This window comes from Pristiophorus japonicus, unplaced genomic scaffold (genome assembly GCF_044704955.1).
Source record: "Pristiophorus japonicus isolate sPriJap1 unplaced genomic scaffold, sPriJap1.hap1 HAP1_SCAFFOLD_298, whole genome shotgun sequence".
In the NCBI taxonomy this organism is placed as follows: domain Eukaryota; kingdom Metazoa; phylum Chordata; class Chondrichthyes; family Pristiophoridae; genus Pristiophorus; species Pristiophorus japonicus.
Genome location: NW_027252757.1, coordinates 729,042 through 749,352, shown reverse-complemented (window position 1 = coordinate 749,352; position 20,311 = coordinate 729,042). Strand labels below are relative to the sequence as shown.

General features: G+C 46.9%; 1 protein-coding gene across 4 annotated transcripts in view; it reads left to right on the top strand.

Moving 5' to 3' along the window:
- LOC139248867 (zinc finger protein 436-like) overlaps nucleotides 1-20,311 on the top strand; it is a 194,950-nt gene that overhangs the window by 30,784 nt on the left and 143,855 nt on the right. For 2 of the 4 annotated variants that reach the window (XR_011591112.1, XM_070872213.1), the window contains exon 3: nucleotides 20,001-20,256. The exons of the other annotated variants lie outside the window; for them this stretch is intronic. The gene's annotated coding sequence lies outside the window, so the exon portion shown is untranslated. The remainder of the gene's footprint in view (nucleotides 1-20,000; nucleotides 20,257-20,311) is intronic. 4 annotated transcript variants of the gene reach the window in all.

Sequence of the window (20,311 nt, the reverse complement as noted above, 5' to 3'; positions counted from 1 at the left end):
CACCCCACCCAATATCCTCAGACTCTCCCCACCCCACCCAATATCCTCAGACTCTCCCCACCACACCCAATATCATCAGCTCCTCCCCACCCCACCCAATATCTTCAGACCCTCCCCACCCCACCTCACATCCTCAGCTCGATCCCACCGCACTCAATACAGTGAGAGAAAGCTTTCTCCTCATCTAAATATTAAATAGGTTGCCCCTTATGTTCAGTCTATGTCCCCTAATTTAGCTTTCCCCTATCAGTTGAAATATCCTCTCGGCATCCACCTTGTCGATACCCCTCATTATCTTATAAGTTTCAATCATATAATCTCTATTTCTTCTGAACTTCAATGTGTATAAGCCCAACCTACTCAACCTACCTCATAAGTCATACACCACATCTCCGGAACCAAACTAGTGAACCTTCTCTGAACAGCCTCGAATTCACGTATATCCCTCCTTAATTACGGATATCAACTGTACACAGTACTCCAGGTGAAGCTTCACCAATACACTGTTACAGTTGTAGCAGAAGTTCATGGCATTAATGCTCCATTCACCTTGCAATTAAGGCCAATATTCCATTGCCTTCCTGATTAATTGCTGTATCTGCATATTAATTTGTTGTGCTAAATGCACAAGGACCCCCATACGTTTCAATCAGTTTGCCTCTCATTGTTCTAAATATCTGAGTACACAAATCGAATTAACTCAAACTCTCCACATAGGACAGCTCTCACCTCCAAGGAATGAAGCTGATGAACCTTGATTGCCCCCCCTCTAAAGCTAGTTTTAAGTTTCCTGAGCTAAGGAGACCAAAACTGTACACAGTACAAATTATTCATTGTTTTCTCGCACCGATGGGTCGTGAATGAAGACACAGCCCGAAGTCCCAATGAGCCGAACTGACACCGAGCTGCGGGTCAAATTAAATAAAATTCAATCATTAGCAGCAAGAATCTGGAGAGAATCTCGAATCAGGGAGCAATACCCTGAAACTGTTGGCGAATAGCATGCATATCAAACATCGCTTGAACTATTTGTCCATGAATTCAGAGTTCTGGGTCGCCTGTGAAATCAGTCTAAAACTGCAAAGCACAAAACCGCCAAACGGGGGTTTAAACCCAACAAATGTAAAATTAAGAGAATCATGCTTGACCGAGCCACACAGGCCCAACTCATTATCAAAAACTGAACAATCGCCCATCATCTAACCCAACACATGTAAGCTGACCTATCACCCAGAAACTGACCAATTGAACAGAACCGAAACTAACACATTCAAAGTGACTCAGCAGCCATAAACTGACCAAGTGATCATTCTATAACCCAACACGTGTAAACTGACTGATCACACAGAAATTGGTCCAGGACCAATTCACTGAACCAGAAACCATAAGGCTACCCATACCCCTAAAAGGATGCCAGCACTCAGTCCAATCATTAAGTGTTTGCTGGAAACATGATGCTGGAAACCTTCAAACATTACTGGTGTAAGAAATTCAAGGAATATTCGAGTCTGATTAAAGCGATTACATGGAATAAACAGTAAAAGGTTGAGAACAATGGGGCTGAATACTGAAACAGCCGTGAGAGAATCGATCATAACTGGAGTTACATATTTACGCAATTCGGGACTGTCCAAAAAAATCACTGATCAGAAAGTTTGATGGCGAAATGTCAGTGCTAATATGGATCAAATCTGGATGCATTTTCTGTGAGAAGTGGTGAATTGTGTTGTTCTTGGAGAGACTGCTGATTACTTGGCTGGATGCCTGATTCTCACACAAAAGGAAAGCTGCTCTTAGATGCTCAGGTTACGTTATTGCATTAGTGCCAGTCAGGTGGGCAAAGCAGTGTGAGAGTTAATTCTCACTCATGTTACAATAGAACAGAATATGTTTAAATCGAGCTGTTAACGAAGAACACTCAGAGCAATCCAATCCATAAAACAACGTCCCTTCAATCGTCATACTCCCTGCCTCAATAACGCTAGTAGATGTAGATCAGACTACGGCAGGTAAACTGACGTGTTTAACCGCGGGAGTCCGTATATCCCTCCTTGAATACGCAGATCGAAACTGTACGCAGTACTCCAGGTGTGGCCTCACGAATACCCAGTACAGTTGTAGCAGGACTTCCTTGCTTTTATGCTGTATCCGCCTTGCAATAAAGGCAAACATTCCATTTGTCTTTCTGATTATTTGCTGTACCTGCATACCAATTTGTTGTGTTCAATGCCCAAGGACCCCCATACGTTTCAATGTTTTCCTCTCATTGTCCTAAACACCTGAGTATACAAGTGTTTAGGACAATGGTCTCACATCCAAGGAATCAATCTTGTGACACTTTATTGCTGGCTCTCGAAAGAAAATTTTAAGTTTCCTGAGCTAAGTAGACCAAAACTGTACACAGCACTAATTCATCGTTGTTTCTTCGCATGGATTGCTCGTGAATGGAGACACAGCCAGATGTCCTAGTGAGCCGAACTGACCCCGAGCTGCGGGTGAATTTAAGTAAAGTTCAATCAATCGCAACAAGATTCTGAAGAGAATCTCGAATCATGGAGAAACTGTTGTCGAACAGCATTTACAGCAATCATCCTTGAACTATTTCCCATGAATTCAGAGGTCGGGCTCGACTGGGACACCAGCCTAAAACTGCAAAGCACACAAATGCCAAACGGGCGTTTAAAACCCAAGATTTTAAATTCGGAGAATTATGCTCGGCAGGGCCAAGCCTTTATCACAATCTGAACAATTACCAATCACTGAAACGAATACATCCAAGGTTACCTAGCAGCCAGAAACTGACCAAGTGATCATTATATAAACGAACATGTAAACTGACCGATCAACAAGAAATTGGCCCAGGATCAATTTCATGAACCAGAAACCTTAAAGTTATCCATCCCCCAAAAATGAGGCTAGCACTTGGTCCCATCATTAAGTGTTGGCTGTAACCATTAACCTGGAAACCGTGAAACATTACTGGTGTAGGACAGCCAACGTATATTCGAGTCTGAATTACGCGGTTACATGGAATTAACAGTAAAAGTTGGAGAACAATGTGGTTGAATACTCAAAGAGGGGTAAGAGAATCGACCATAACTGGAGATACATATTTATACAATTTTGGACTGTCCAGAAATATCACTGGCAAGACAGATTGATGGCGAAAGGTAGAAACCAACGTTCGTCCTAATATCGACCAAATCTGGATGCAGTTTATGTGAGAAATGCTGATGTTGTCCTTCTTAGAGAGGCTGTAGGTAACTAGACTGGATGCCTGATTCTCACACAAAGGAAACCTGCCTTTAGATGCTCAGATTTCCTTATCCCATTAGTGCCAGTCAGGTGGGCACAGCAGTGTGATATTTTGTTCCCATTCATGCTTACAATAGAATATCATATATTTAAACAGAACAATACTCAGAACAATAAATTAATTCAACAATGTCCCGTCAATCATAAAATTCCCTGTCTGGAATACCCTTATTTCCCAGTTGGATTTATGAGTAACTATACTGCATTTATGGCTCCCTAGTTTAGAATTCGACCACAGGTTTAAATATTTTCTTCACATTGAAACTGCTATACCTATTCATAATTTTCTGGCATTCTTTCAGCCCTCCTCTTTATATCCTCAGCTCCTCTCAGCACCACCCAATATGCTCAGACCCTCCCCACCCACCCAATATCCTCAGACCTTCCCCAGTCCACCCAATATCTTCAGCTCCTCTCTACCCCACCCAATATCCTCAGCTTCTCATCATCCCTCCCAATATTCTCAGACCCTCCGCACACCACCAAATATCCTCAGACTCTCCACAGCCCACCCAATATCTTCAGCTCCTCCCCACCCCACCCAATATCGTCTGAACCTCTCCACTCACCCAATATCCTCAGCTCCACCCCACCCAATATGCTCAGCTCCTCCCGACCCCACCAATATCCTTATACTCTCCCCACCCCATCCAATATCCTCAGACCCTCCCTACCCCACCCAATATCCTCAGACCCTTACGAACCCACCAATATTCTCAGCTCCTCTCCACCGTACATATAATCCTCAGTTCCTTTCCACACCCCAGAAAATATATTCAGCTACTACCCACGCCACATTTTATCCTCAGCTCCTCCCCAGCAAAACATAGTATCATCCGCGACTCCCCTCCCACTCTAATATCCTCAGCTCCTCCCCACCAGTTTTACCTCTATTGTTTTGTACTGAACGGGCCAGAAACTCATTTTAGCGCGACATTTTCACCAGTAGGCAAAGTTTCAAACAATAATATTTACAACAACGACAGCAGCAGCAACCACTGAAAAGCATGTATAGAGATATGACGTATTAGCAGCCCACCTGCACAAACCATGAGACAATCATACAAGGTTCGATACAGGTTTAAAATAACTTCCCTGCTTTTGAATTATAATCCTCTGGAACTGAACTCCAGTGCTTTATTTGCACGTTGATGTCCTTATTAACGTCTATTGCTACTTTTAGTGATTTGTGTAAGTGTAGCCCAAAACCCGTTTGCAAATCTACCCCATTTACTTATCAATTTCCCAAGGTTAGGTAGGGTCCTTATCCCACCTGCCAAAATGCACCACCTCACACTTATCTATATTGAAACTCGTTTGTTATTTAGATGCCCATTATGCAAGTGTTTTTATGGTAATTAACAGCTTTTATTTCGTCATGTAAACACTATGTTTTTTAAAAAATTGTCATAAATGAGTGGTAGACAAAGGGGCTGCATAATAATGCACGAATAATTCAGAAACGTGACTCACACAGTTGTACATCGACAAACAATCCAAAAGCCCAAGGTGTGTTGAAAGGGGCAGATGCATTCGTACATTTGGTATTAATTGTAAAGTGGTCAACGCAATAGCCAATCCCCCATGTCACCATAGCAATGGCTACACACACATCGCCCTTGCAATAAAGTCCAAAATTCACTTTGTCTTCCTGATTACTTGCTGTACCTGCATACTAACTTTTATCTTTCATGCACAAGGACCACCATACGTTTCAATCAGTTTGCCTCTCATTGTTCTAAACACCAGAATATACAGGTCCAATTAACTCAATCTCTCCACATAGGACAGCCCTAAAATCCAAGGAATCAATCTGGCGAATCTTGATTGCACCCTCTCTAAAGCACGTCTTAAGTTTCCTGAACTAAGTAAACGAAAAATGTACACAGTACAAATTATTCATTGTTTTCTCGCAATGATGGCTCGTGAATGGAGACACAGCCCGAAGTCCAAATGAGCCGAACTGACCCCGAGTTGCGGGTGAAATTATATAAAATTCAAACATTAGCAGCAAGACTATGGTTTAATCTCAAATCATGGAGTAATACCCTGAGACTGTTGTCGAATAGCATTTATATCAAACATCCCTATTTGGCCATGAATTCAGAGCTCGGGATTGCCTGTCAAATCAGCCCAAAACAGCAAAGCACAAAACCGCCAAACGGGGGTTTAAACCCTACAACTGTAAAATTACAATATTCGCGCTCGACCGAGCCAGACAGACCCAAGCCATTATCACAAATGGCCAATTGCCTATCGCCTAACACAACACATGTAAACTGACCAAGCAACCACAACCTGGCCAACGGATCATTATATAAACCAACTCATGTAAACTGACCGATCGCCCAGAAATTGCTCCTGTACCAATTAGCTAAACCACAAACCTTAAATTTAACCATCGCCCTAAAATGATGATAGCACTCGGTCTCATGCAGAGGTAATTAAGTGTTGGCAGGAAATATTAATCTGATCACATTACCGATGTCGGAAGGTCAAAGAATGTTCGAATCTGAATCAAGCGATTACATGGAAAAAAACAGTCAAACTTAAATAGCAATGGGGCTGAATGCTCAAACAGGCGTGAGAGAACCGATCATACCGTAAGATTCATGTTCACACAATTAGGGACTGTCCAGAAACATCACTGACCAGACAGCTTGATGGCGAAAGCAAGAACCCAGCGTTAGTGCTCGTATCGATAAAATCTGGATGCATTTTCTGAGAAGTGGTGAATTCTGTTCTTCTTGGAGAGGCTGCTGATCACTTGACTGGATGCCAGATACACACAAAAGGAAACCTGCTCTTAGACACTCACGTTACTTAATCCCATTAGTACCAGTCAGGTGGGCATAGCAGTGTGAGAGTTCATTCTCACTCATGTTAAAGTAGAACAGAATATATTTAAATAAAGCTGTTAAGGACGAACTCTCAGAGCAGTCTAATCAATAAAAATACGTCCCTTCAATCGTAAAACTCCCTGCATCGATAACCCGAGAAGATGCAGATCAGACTACAATAGAAAAACTAAAATGTTTAACTGCGGGAGTCAGGCTCAGTAACGAAGATTCGATTGTCTGTATTAGTGGAAACGTTCTCAGATACTTTTCATCAATAGTAATGTTTTTGACTCTAAAGGAATGAAGGACAAGCGGTTCGGGTTGAAAAGATGAGTTGAGGTCTAAGATCAGCCATGGTCTTAATAAATATCGGAGCTGGCTCGATGGAACATGTAGCGTACTCCGGCTCATAATTCTTATGTCGTTATGTTCTTATTGTCGCAGGGAATACGATTTTTAGCCAAACTCTCTCTTTATTGAGCTGAAAAATTGAGGAAGATTTAAACCCATGAGTAAGACCTGCAGGGAGAGCTCTCTGCTGGAGCATTGACAGTACAGTGTCAGGTGCATTCACAATAGGGTTGTAGATTGTCATCTGTGTACCTGTGGCTTAAAGGGGTACCAAAAATCGCTGAACTAGAAATTGCATCGCAACACATATGAATAAAAAACAAGCTGGATTCGCAAGTTTGCCCAACATGTTATATAAGCTTACTATATCGGATGGGTTGATTATTTTTACTGATCGCTGCGATTCTTTTCTATTTGTTGAATTTGCAGCAAATTGAAGATCACGAAAGCAGCACAATAATTATTGAGGAGATTTAGCACAAAGTGCAGGATGGGAGACTTGAGAATTTAAAATGTTGTCCACTGCATTGTTTACCCGCGCTGGTTTGAACCCAGCTCGCAGCGGATCTGCTCAGTGTTGGACACAATGCCTGCAATAGTCTGTATTGTTTAATCCGCTTCGCTAGAAGGATTTTGGACATTTCAATAGCGCTTTTCAAGACACGAAAGGATCGGCTAGAAACTTGGTTTACTGATCTGCTAATGGCGCAAACTTTCCTTGAAGGTGTTATTTCAACAAACGACAAGTTAAACTGACTGTTCAAGAAGGCGTGCTGGAAATGTTGACCAAAATCCAAAGTGTGATTTAGGCTTTCTGCAAAGCTGCAGAGAAGGAGGCATCGAGAGTCGATGGGGAAACGCTCTCAACACGAGTTGCTGTCTCGTAGCTTAAGTCTGTATAACCATGGGGCAGCGAAAATTGAAAGTCAATGGATAGCTGGTTCAAGTAAGCCGGATTGGTCTCACAGCAGCCGGTCCAAAGTGACGAAGGGAACACTCACCAGCAAATAATTCAGGAGACAGATAAACTGAAGGGAGCTTGAAGAGAGTCAAGAAAAACATCAAGGAGGACACTAACGAATACTGAGCCTTTCCTTCTCCCGAATCAGAAGAATTGGCAATGCTGAGGTGTGAGTTGTACCACTCACTTAAAGGTTGGCTGAATCGTCATCTGTCTTCCGTGGCTCAGCTTGCAGCGCACTCACCTCTGAGTTTGAAGCTACATACATAAGAACAAAGAACATAAGAAATAGGAGCAAGAGTCGGCCATTTGGCCACGCAAGCCATGCTCCGTCATTCAATAAGATCAGCTCTACTTCCCTCTCCGCTCCCCATAACACTTTCGACCCTTATCGCTCAAAAATAACTATATCTTCACCTTAAATATATTCAATGACTCAGCCTCTACATCTCTCTGGGGCAAGGAATTCCACAGATTTACAACCATCTGAGAGAAAGCTTTCTCCTCATCTAAATATTAAATATGTTGTCCCTTATGTTAAGACTATGTCCCCTAATTTAGCTTTCCCTTATCAGTTGAAATATCCTCTCAGCATCCACCTTGTCGAAACTTCTCATTATCTTATAAGTTTCAATCATATCATCTCTAATTCTTCTGAACTTCAATGTGTATAAGCCCAACCTACTCAGCCTTTCTGCATAAGTCAAACCCCCCTTCTCCGGAACCAACCTAGTGAACGTTCTCTGAACAGCCACCAATGCAAGTATATCCCTTCTGAAATACAGAGACCAAAACTGTACGCAGTATTCCAGGTGAGGCCTCACGAATACACTGTTACAGTTGTAGCAGGAGTTCATTGCATTGATGTCCATTCACCTTGCAATTAAGACCAACATTCCATTTGCCTTCCTGATTAATTGCTGAATCTGCATTTTAACTTTTTGTGCGAAATGCACAAGGACCACCATACGTTTCAATCAGTTTGCCTCTCATTGTTCTAAACATCTGAGTATACAGATCGAATTAACTCAAATTCTCTACATCGGAAAGCCCTCACCTCCAAGGAATCAAGCTGATGCACCTTGATTTCACACCCTCGAAAGCAAGTTTTAGGTTTCCTGAGCTAAGCAGACCAAAACTGTACACAGTACAAATTATTAATTGTTTCTTGCACCGATGGGTCGTGAATGGAGACACAGCCCGAAGTCCCAATCAGCCGAACTGACACCGAGCTGCGGGTGAAAATAAATAAAATTCAATCGTTAGCAGCAAGAATCTGGAGAGAATCTCGAATCAGGGAGTGATACCTTGAAACTGGTGTTGAATAGCATTCATATCAAACATCGATTGAACTATTTGTCCATGAATTCAGAGTTCTGGGTCGCGAGTGAAATCAGCCGAAAACTGCAAAGCACAAAAACGCAAAACGGAAGTTTAAACCCCACAAATCTAAAATTAAGAGAAACATGCTCGACCGAGCCACTCAGGCCCAACTCATTATCAAAAACTGACCAATTGCCCATCACCAAACCCAACACATGTAAACTGACCTATCACCCAGAAACTTACCAATTGAACATAACCGAGACTAACACATCCAAAGTGACTCAACAGGCAGAAACTGAACAAGTGATCATTATATAACCCAACACGTGTAAACTGACCGATCACACAGAAATTGGTCCAGCACCAATTAACTGAACCAGAAACCTTAAAGCTACCCATCCCTCTAAAATGATGCCAGCACTCAGTCCAATCATTAAGTGTCTGCTGGAAACATTATGCTGGAAAACTTCAAACATTACTGGCGTACGAAATTCAAGGAATAGTCGAGTCTGAATAAAGCGATACATGGAATAAACAGTAAAACATTGAGAACAATGCGGCTGAATACTCAAGCAGGCGTGAGAGAACCGATCATAACTGGAGATACATATTTATGCAATCCGGGACTGTCCACAAAATCACTGACAAGACAGTTTGATGGCGAAAGGTTAGTGCGAACTTGGATCAAATCTGGATGCATTTTTTGTGAGAAGTGGTGAATTTTGTGCTTCTTGGAGAGACTGCTGATCACTTGACTGGATGCCTGATTCTCACACAAAAGGAAAGCTGCTCTTAGAAGCTAAGGTTGCGTTATTGCATTAGTGCCAGTCAGGTGGGCATAGCAGTGTGAGAGTTCATTCTCACTCATGTAACAATAGAACAGAATATATTAAAATGAAGCTATTAAGGAAGAACACTCAGAGCAACCCACTCCATAAAACAATGTGAATTTATAATGGGGAACAAAGAAATGGCAGACCAATTGAACCAATACTTCGGTTCTGTCTTCACAAAGGAAGACACAAATAACCTTCCGAATGTACTAGGGGACAGTGGGTCTAGTGAGAAGGAGTAACTGAAGGATATCCTTATTAGGCGGGAAATTGTGTTCGGGAAATTATTGTGATTAAAGGCCGATAAATCCCCGGGGCCTGATAGTCTGCATTCCAGAGTACTTAAGGAAGTGGCCCTAGAAATAGTGGATGCATTGGTGATAATTTTCCAACAGTCTACCGACTCTGGATCAGTTCCTATAGACTGAAGTGTAGCTAATGCAACACCACTTTTTAAAAACGGAGGGAGAGAGAAAAGGGGTAAATATACACCGTTTAGCCTGACATCAGTCGTGGGGAAAATGTCGGAATCAATCATTAATGATGAAATAGCAGCGTATTTGGAAAGCAGTGACAGGATCGGATCAAGTCAGCATGGGTTTATGAAAGGGAAATCATGCTTGACGAATCGTTTCGAATTTTTTGAGGATGTAACCAGCAGAGTGGACAAGGGAGAACCAGTGGATGTGGTGTATGTCAACTTTCAATAGGCTTTTTGACAATGTCCCGCACAAGAGATTGCTGTGCAAAATCAAAGCGTATGATATTGGGCGTAATGTACTGACATGGATCGAGAACGGGTTGGCAGACAGGAAGCAGAAAGTCGGGATAAAGGGGTCCTTTTCAGAATGACAGGCGGTGACCAGTGGAGTGCCGCAGAGCTCAGTGTTGGGACCCCAGCTCTTTACAATATACATTAACGATTTAAATGAAGGGACTGAGTGTAATATCTCCAACTTTGTGGATCGCACTAAACTGGGTGGCGGTGTGAGCTGTGAGGAGGACGCTAAGAGGCTGCAGGGTAACTTGGATAGGTTAGGCGAGTGTACAAATGCATGGCAGATGTAGTATAATGTGGATAAGTGTGAGGTTATCCATTTTGTGGACAAAAACACGAAGACAGAATATTATCTGAATGGCGGCAGATTAGGAAAAAGGGAGTTGCCACGAGAAGTGGGTGTCATGGTTCATCAGTCAGTGAAAGTGGGCATGCAGGTGCAGCAGGCAAAAGGTATGTTGTCCTTCATAGCTAGGTAATGTGATTATAGGAGCAGGGACGGCTTACTGCAGTTGTCCAGGGCCTTATTGAGTCATCACCTGGAATATTGTGTTCAGTTTTGGTTTCCTAATCTGAGAAAGGACGTTCTTGCTATTGTGGGAATGCAGCGAAGGTTCACCAGACTGATTCCAGGGATGGCTGGACTGTCATATGAGGAGAGACTGGATCAACTGAGCCTTTATTCACTGGAGTTTAGAAGGATGAGAAGGGATCTCGTAGAAACGTATAAGATTCTGACGGGACTGGACAGGTTAGATGTGGGAAGAATGTTCCCGATGTTGGGGAAGTCCAGAACCAGGGGACAAAGCCTTAGGATAAGGGGTAGGCCATTTAGGACTGAGATGAGGAGAAACTTCTTCACTCAGAGAATTGTTAACCTGTGGAATTCCCTGCCGCAGAGAGTTGTTGATGCCAGTTCATTGGATATATTCAAGAGGGAGCTAGATATGGCCCTTACAGCTAAAGGGATCGAGGGGTATGGAGAGAAAGCAGGAAAGGGTTACTGAGGGAATGATCAGCCATGATCTTATTGAATGGGTGGTGCAGCTCGAAGGGCCGAATGGCTTACTCCTGCACCTATTTTCTTTGTTTCTGTGTTTCTATATCAGTGTTACAGTGAATGGTTTGGGCTTTATCAGCGTGTTACAGTGTGGTGTATGTGGTATTATACTGTCTTATACTAAGTGGCATGGGTTATATCAGAATTTAAAAGCGGGGTGTGGGATATATCAGTGTTTAAGTGAGAGGTATCGTTTATGCTGCTTTCCAAATGCGCTGCTATTTCATACTTAATAATTGGTTCCAACATTTTCCCCCTTTTGATGTAAGGCTAACCGGTCTATAATTACCCGTTTTCTCTCTCCCTTCTTTTTTAAAAAGTGGTGTTACATTAGCTACCCTGCAGTCAATAGGAACTGATCCTAGGTTGATAGACTGTTGGAAAATGATCACCAATGCATCCACGATTTGTATGGCCACTTCCTTAAGTACTCTTGGATGAAGACAATTAGGCCCCAGGGATTTATCGGCCTTCAATCCCATCAATTTCCCCAACACAATTTCCCGCCTAATAAGGATATCCTTCAGTTCCTCCTTCTCTCTAGACCCTCGGTCTCCTGGTGCATCCAGAAAGTTATTTTTGTGTTCCTTCGTGAAGACAGAACCAAAATATTTGTTCAGTTGGTCTGCCATTTCTTTGATCCCCATTATAAATTCACCTGAGTCCGACTGCAAGTGACCTATGTTTGTCTTTACTAATCTTTTTCTCTTCACATATCTATGGAAGCTTTTGCAGTCAGTTTTTATGTTTCCGGCAAGCTTCCTCTAGTACTCTATTTTCCCCCTCCTAATCAAACTCTTTGTCCTCTTGTGCTGAATTCTAAATTTCTCCCAGTCCTCAGGTTCGCTGCTTTTTTTGGCCAATTTATATGCCTCTTCATAGGACCTAACACTATCCTTAATTTCCCCTGTTAGCCACGGTTGAGCCATCTTCCCTGTTTTATTTTTTACTCCAGATCGGGATGTACAATTGTTGAAGTTCATCCATATGATTTAGAAATTTTTGCCATTGCCTATCTACCGTCAATTCTTTAAGTATCATTTGCAAGTCTATTCTAGCCAATTCACTCCTCATGCCATCGAAGTTCGCTTTCCTTAAGTTCAGGACCCTAGTTTCTGAATAAAATGCGTCACTCTCCATCTTAAAAAAGAATTCTACCATATTATGGTCACTGTTCCCCAAGGGGCCTCCGATCCAGTCTTTCTTCATATGTCAGTCCTGCCATACCGGGAATCAGTCTGGTGACTGATCACCTCTCATTCTTCTGAATTCCAATGAGTAGAGGCTTAACCTACTCCACCTTTCCTCATTGGTCAACCCCTCATCTCCGTAATTAACTGAGTGAACCTATATCTAATCTGTTCAATCCCGTCTGAATTTCATATGTTTCTATGAGGTCCCCTCTCATTCTTCTAAAGAAGGATATACGTGCCATAGAGGAGTGCAATGAAGGTTCACCAGGCTGATTCCTGGGATGGGAGAATTGTCCTTTGAGGAGAGATTGAGTAGACTAGGCTGATATTCTCTAGAGTTTAGAAGAATGAAATGTGATCTCATTGAAACAGACAACATTCTTACATGGCTTGACTGGATAGATGCAGGAAGAATGTTCCCGATGTTGGGAAAGTCCAGAACCAGGGGTCACAGTCTGAGGATAAGGGGTTAGCCATTTAGGACCGAGATGAGAAGAAACTTCTTCACTCCGAGAATTGTGAAGCTGTGGAATTCTCTACTACAGAAAGTTTTTGATGCCAGTTCATTAGATATATTTAAAAGGGAGTTAGATGTGGCCCTTTTGGCTAAAGGGATCAAGGGGTATGGAGAGAACGTAGGAATGGGGTACTAAAGTTGCATGATCAGCCATGATGTTATTGAATCGTGGAGCAGATTCGATGGACGATTGGCTTACTCCTGCTCCTAATTCATATGTTCTTATGTTCTACCGGTTGGGCTCCTCTTGTGGCCCATTGCAAACCCCCTGCTCCCCGGTGGGGCGATGTGCCCAATATCGCTGGTGGGGGTGGGACATCCGCTCCCAGCCTCATGTCTGTTACTGCCCAGTTTTCCCCCACCCCTCTCAATATCCTTCCTTAATTCTTCCTACAAACCACAGACCCGTCCTCCACAAATCGGGGTTGCTTCATGCCAGGCTCTCAATTAGGACCAGGTCTAATCCTAGTCTCTCAATTGGGTCCAGCCTAATCCTAGGCCCTTGGTTCGGACCAGGCCTAATCCTAGGCTCTCAATTGGACCCAGGCCTGATCTTAGGCAGTCGATTAGGACCAGGCCTAATCGTAGTCTCTCAATTGGTGCCAGGCCTAATCCTAGGCTCTTGATTAGGACCAGACATAATCCTAGGCTCTCAAAAGGATCCAGGCCTTCTCTTAGGCTCAAAATTGGCTCCAGGCCTAATCCTAGGCTCTCAATTAGGACCAGGCCTAATCCTAGGCTGTCGATTAGGACGAGGCCTATTCCTAGTCTCTCAATTGGCTCCTGGCCTAATCCTAGGCTCTTGATTGGCTCCAGGCCTAATCCTAGACTCTCAATTGGCTCCAGACCTAATCCCAGGCTCTCAATTATGCCCCATGCCTAAATCTGTGCTCTCAATTAGGACCCGGCCTAATCCTGGGCTCTCAATTAGGACCAGGCCTAATCCTAGGCTGTCAATTAGGACCAGCTCTAATCTTAGGCTCCCGATTAGGCTCCAGGACTAATCTTAGCTGTCGATTGGCTCCAGGCCTAATCCTAGGCTCTCGATTAGGACCAGTCCTAATCCTAGTTTCTCAATTGGCTCCAGACCTAATCCTGGGCTCTCAATTAGGCTCCAGGCCTCAACCATGGCTGTCGATTATGGCCACGCCTAAGCCTAGGCTCTGAATTATGCTACAGGCCTAATCCTATGCTGTTGATTAGGCTCCCGGCCTAATCCTATGCTGTTTATTAGGCTCCCGGCCTAATCCTAGGCTCTCACTTAGAACCAGGCCTAATCCAAGGATCTCAATTGGCTCCAGGCTTAATCTTAGGCCCTCGATTATGACCAGGCCAAATCCTAGGCTCCTGATTTGGACCGGGCCTAATCCTAGGCTCTCAACTAAGCTCCAAGCCTAATCCTAGGCTCTCAATTAGCTCCAGGCCTAATCCTAGGCTCTCAATTAGGACCAGGACTAATATAAGGCTCTCAACTGGCGCCAGGCTTAATCTGAGGCCCTCGATTAGGTCCAGGTGTAATCCTAGGCTCCTGATTTGGATCAGGCCTAATCCTAGTCTCTCAATTAGGCTCCAGGCCTAATCCTAGGCTTTCAATTGGCTCCAGGTCTAATCCTAGGCTCTCAATTAGGACCAGGCCTAATCCTAGGCTCTCGATTAGGACCAGACCTAATGCTGCGCTCTCGATTAGGATCAGACCTAATCCTAAGCTCCTGATTAGGATCAGGTCTAATCGTAGGCTCTCAATTAAGTGCAAGGACTAATTCTATGCACTCAATTGGCTCCAGGCTTAATCCTAGCCTGTCGATTCGGACCAGGCTTAATCCTTGGCCTTCGATTAGGACCAGGCCTAATCGTAGGCTCTCGATTCAGAACAGACATAATCCTAGACTCTTGATTAAGACCAGTCGTAATCCTGGACTCCTTCACCTGCCACATTAGCGACAGCAGGTCGATCCACTCCCGGAGCAAGGCGGGCAGGGTCTGGGGCACCTGCTGCCTAGGCTGTAACCCTCCCACTAGGCCACTGCGAGCACCAGAGCCTAGGGCCTGTGGGACACCGGCCGAGGGAGCGGGAGGGAAGAGGCCTCGCTCAGCATCTCCTCAGAGGCCTGAATTAGTATGCCGATAGGCGCACAGGCCTTTCAGGGTAGGCCGAGGGGGAGTTGGGCCTTTCAGTGTGGGGCTGAGAGGAAGTCGGGCCTTTCAGGTTTGGCCGAGGGGGAGACGGGCCTTTCAGGGTGGGCCGAGAGGGACACAGGCCTTTCAGGGTGGGCCGAGTGGGAGTTGGGCCTTTCAGGTTGGGCCGAGGGGGATACGGGCCTTTCAGGGTTGGCCGAGAGGGACACAGGCCTTTCAGGGTGGGCCGAGTGGGAGTTGGGTCTTTCAGGGTGGGCCGAGGGGGAGTCGGGCATTCAGAGTGGGCCAACGGCGAGTCAGGCCTTGGCAAGCAGAGATGTTGTCACGAACGTCCGATCCCGGACTCCGAGTCATCCTCTGTCCAGCCATGGACTGGATCCTCGGGGATCTCCTCACAGATCTCATCCAGGTTGGTGTCGGAGTGGCTCCTCCACAGGCTGTTGCGTCGCTGCTTGCTGTACAGGGAGAGAGAGAGTGAGAGAGTGGGAGAGTGAGAGAGACAGGGAAGGAGAGAGATGAGAGGGAGAGAGAAGGAGAGAGTGAGAGAGAGAGAGAGAGACAGAGAGAGTGAGAGAGAGAAAGAGAGAGAGACAGACAGTCTGAGAGAGAGAGAGAGAGAAAGAGAGACAGAGAGAGAGAGAGAGAAAGAGAGAGAGATAGAGACAGAGTGAGAGAGAGAAAAAGAGAGAGACAGACAGTCTGAGAGACAGAGAGAGAGAGAGAGAGAAAGAGAGAGAGACAGAGAGAGAGAGAGAGAGAAAGAGAGAGAGATAGAGACAGAGTGAGAGAGAGAAAAAGAGAGAGACAGACAGTCTGAGAGACAGAGAGAGAGAGAAAGACAAAGAGAGAGAGATGGAGGGAGAGAGAGGTGGAGGCTGAGAGAGAGAGGCAGAGACAGAGAAAGAGAGGGCGAGAGTGAGTGATGGACGGAGGGAGAGAGAGAAAGACAGACAGAGAGAGAGAGAAAGAGCACGATGGAGGGAGAGACAGAGAGAGAGTGAGAGACAGAGAGTGAGTCCCGTGTAAAATCGGGCCCCAGGTTACCCTCCCCCACATTCCATCCCGTTCCCCCCCTCTCACTCCACACCGCCGTCCCCCCTCCCACTCCACCCCGCTCTGCCCCTCACACTCTGCCCCGCTCTCCCTCGCGATTCCACCCGGTTCACCCCCCTCCCACTCCGCCCTGCTCTCCCCCCGCACTCTGCCCCACTCTCCACCCTCCCCTCCCACTCCACCCCGTTCTCCCGCCCTCCCAATCTGCCCTGATCTCTCCCCTCCCACTCAATCCTGCTCTCCACTCCCACACCGCCCCGCTATCGCCTATCCCACTGCGCCCCGCTCTCCCGCCTCCCACTCCGCCCTGTTCTCCACCCTCCCACCATGTCCCACTGTCGCCACTCTCCCCCTCTGTCCCACTCTTCCCCTACCCCCACGTTCCCATCCCCCTCTGACCCACTTTCTCCCTCCCCCTCTGCCCCGCTTTCCCCCACCCCCTCCGTCCCACTCTCCCCCCTCCCCCTCTGCCCCACTCTCCCACTCCCCCTCTCCCTCTCCCACGGTCTCCCCATTCCCCTCCGGCCAACTCTCTCACCTCCCCACACCCTCCACCCCATTCTCCCCCTCCCCCTCCGCCCCGCTCTCCCCCTGCACCCCACTCTCCCCCTCCTCCTCCGCCCCGCTTTTGCCCGCTATCCCGCTCCCCTCAGCTCTCCTCCTCCCCCTCCGCCCCACTCTCGCTCCTCCCCCTCCCCTCTCACCCCTACCCCTGCCCCCCACCCCCGGCCCACTCTCCCTGAGTTAGATCAACACTAGGCCGGGAATGTAGCTGGGCCTTTCCTGTTCTGTGTGTATGGCCCTCAGTCCCCTCTCACCCATTGTCTTCCAGCCCCCTTGAGGATGTATTGGGAGGGTGAGGCCACAATTGGAATATTGCGTGCAGTTTGGTTTCCATATTTACGAAAGGATATACTTGCTTTGGAGGCAGTTCAGAGACGGTTCACTCGGTTGATTCTGGGGATAAATGGGTTGACTGATGAGGAAAGGTTGAGGAGTTTGGGCCTCTACTCATTGGAATTCAGAAGAATGCGAGGTGATCTTATCAAAACGTATAAGATTATGACTCGGCTCGACAAGGTGGATTCAGAAAGGATGTTTCCACTGATGGGGGAGACTGGAACTAGGGGGCATAAGCTTAGAATAAGTGTCCGCCCATTTAAAACTGGAGTTGCAAATCTATGGAATTCGCTGCCTCAGAGAGATGTGGAAGCTGGGACATTTAATACATTTAAGACAGATATAGACGGTTTCTAGCTGATAAATGAATAAGGGGTTATGGGGTGCAGGCAGGGAAGTGGACCTAATTCCATGATCGGATCAGTCCTGTTCGTATTAAATGGCGGAGCAGGCTCAAGGGGCTGTATGTCCTATTCCTGCTCCTATTTCTTATGTTCCTATTCGTCTGTATCCAACAGAATACATTTCTCATCCAACATCAGGTGCCAGCCGTGCCATAGTCAGTCTTTCTCTCTCTCTCTCTCACCTCGGAGTCAGAAGGTCATGGGATTGAATCCCTTAATCCCAGGCCAGCGTTCACCTGTTATGCAGTACTGTTGGAGTGCCGCACTGTGGCAAGGGCTGTACTGAGGGAGTGCCGCACTGTGGGTGGAGCTGTACAGAGGGAGTGGCGCACTGTCAGAGGGGCAGTACTGAGAGAGTGCGCACTGTCAGAGGGGCAGTACTGAGAGAGTGCCGCACTGTCAGAGGGACAGTCCTGTGGGAGTGCCGCACTGTGAGAGGGGTAGTACTGAGGGAGTGTCACACTGTCAGAGGCGCCATACTGAGGGAGTGCCGCACTTTGGGAGGAGCACTACTGAGGGAGTGCCGCACTGTTGGAGGGCCACTACTGAGGGAGCGCCACACTGTGGGAGGTGCAGTACTGAGCGATTGCAGCACTGTCGGGTTGACAGTACTGAGGGAGTGCCGCACTGAGGGACAGTACTGACGGAGTGTCGCACTGTCTGAGGGGCAGTACTGAGGGAGCGCCACACTGTGGGACAGTACTGAGGAAGTGCCGCACTGTCGGTGGGAAAGTACTGAGGGACTGCCACACTGTTGGACGGGCAGTACTGAGGGAGTGCCGCACTGAGGGACAGTACTGAGGGAGTGCCGCACTGTGGGAGGGGCAGTACTGAGGGAGGGCCGCACTGTGGGAGGGGCAGTACTGAGGGAGTGTCGCACTGTCGGAAGGGCAGTACTGAGGGAGGGCCGCACTGTCGGAGGGGCAGTACTGAGGGAGTGCCGCACTGCTGGAGGGGCAGTACTGAGGGAGCGCCGCACTGTTGGAGTGGCAGTACTGAGGGAGCATCGCACTGTTGGAGTGGCCGCACTGTTGGAGGGCCACTACTGAGGGAGCGCCACACTGTGGGAGGTGCAGTACTGAGCGATCGCAGCACTGTCGGGTTGACAGTACTGAGGGAGTGCCGCACTGAGGGACAGTACTGACGGAGTGTCGCACTGTCTGAGGGGCAGTACTGAGGGAGCGCCACACTGTGGGACAGTACTGAGGAAGTGCCGCACTGTCGGTGGGAAAGTACTGAGGGAGTGCCACACTGTTGGACGGGCAGTACTGAGGGAGTGCCGCACTGAGGGACAGTACTGAGGGAGTGCCGCACTGTGGGAGGGGCAGTACTGAGGGAGGGCCGCACTGTGGGAGGGGCAGTACTGAGGGAGTGTCGCACTGTCGGAAGGGCAGTACTGAGGGAGGGCCGCACTGTCGGAGGGGCAGTACTGAGGGAGTGCCGCACTGCTGGAGGGGCAGTACTGAGGGAGCGCCGCACTGTTGGAGTGGCAGTACTGAGGGAGCATCGCACTGTTGGAGTGGCAGTACTGAGGGAGAACTGCACTGATGTAGGGGCAGTACTGAGGGAGCGCCGCACTGTTGGAGTGGCAGTACTGAGGGAGCATCGCACTTTTGGAGGGGCAGTACTGAGGGAGAACTGCACTGATCTAGGGGCAATACTGAGGGAGCGCCGCACTGTTGGAGGGGCAGCACTGAGGGAGTGCCGCACTGTCACATGTGCCATCTTTTGGATAACTGTACTGCGTGCATTTCTGGTCACCACATTACAGGAACGACGTGATTGCACTACAGAGGGTACATTGGAGATTTACGAGGATGTTGCTGGGACTGGAGAATTTTAGCGATGAGGAAAATTTGGATCGGCTGGGGTTGTTTTCTTTGGAATAGAGGAGGCTGAGGGGAGACCTGATTGAGATGTCTAAAATTAGAAAGGACCAGGATAGGGTGGATAGGAAGGACCTGTTTCCCTTGACAGATGGGATCAACAATCAGGGGGCATATAATAAAGTAATTGGGGTGAGCTTTAGAGGGGTTTTGAGGGGAAATGTCTTCACCAGACGGTGGTGGGTCTCTGAGGCGGAACTCACTGCCTGAAAGGGTGGTAGATGCAGAAACCCTCACCAGATTTAAAAAGTACTTGGATGTGCACTTGAAGTGCCGTAACCTACAGGGATACGACCCAGAGCTAGAAATCGGGATTAGGCTGGGTAGCTCTTGGTCGGCCGGCGTGTGCACGATGGGCTGAAATGGCCTCCTTCCGTGCTGTAAATTTCTCTGATTCTATGATCCACACGTGGAATGTGTACTGATATATTCTACCTTGCTCTACAGTCCCGACCTTGGCCACTCACCGTGCAGTGGAGATAAACCTGTAGCTCTGTTCCCAGTGAGACAGGAGGTCTGTCAGCTCCTCATCGTAAAGCCGAATGATCAGATACTCAAATCGGTCGGGAAAAAAATTATCGACTGCCCGTGTCCCGGTCAAGATGAACTCCACTCTGAAATACGGCAACAAGAAACAGTCAAACCTCAGAACCTCGACAACGGCTCTGGATACAGCGGCTTTAATCGTCGTGGATTATCCCAGGTACTCCACGCACACACTCACACACATACTCTCTCTCACACACACTCACACACTC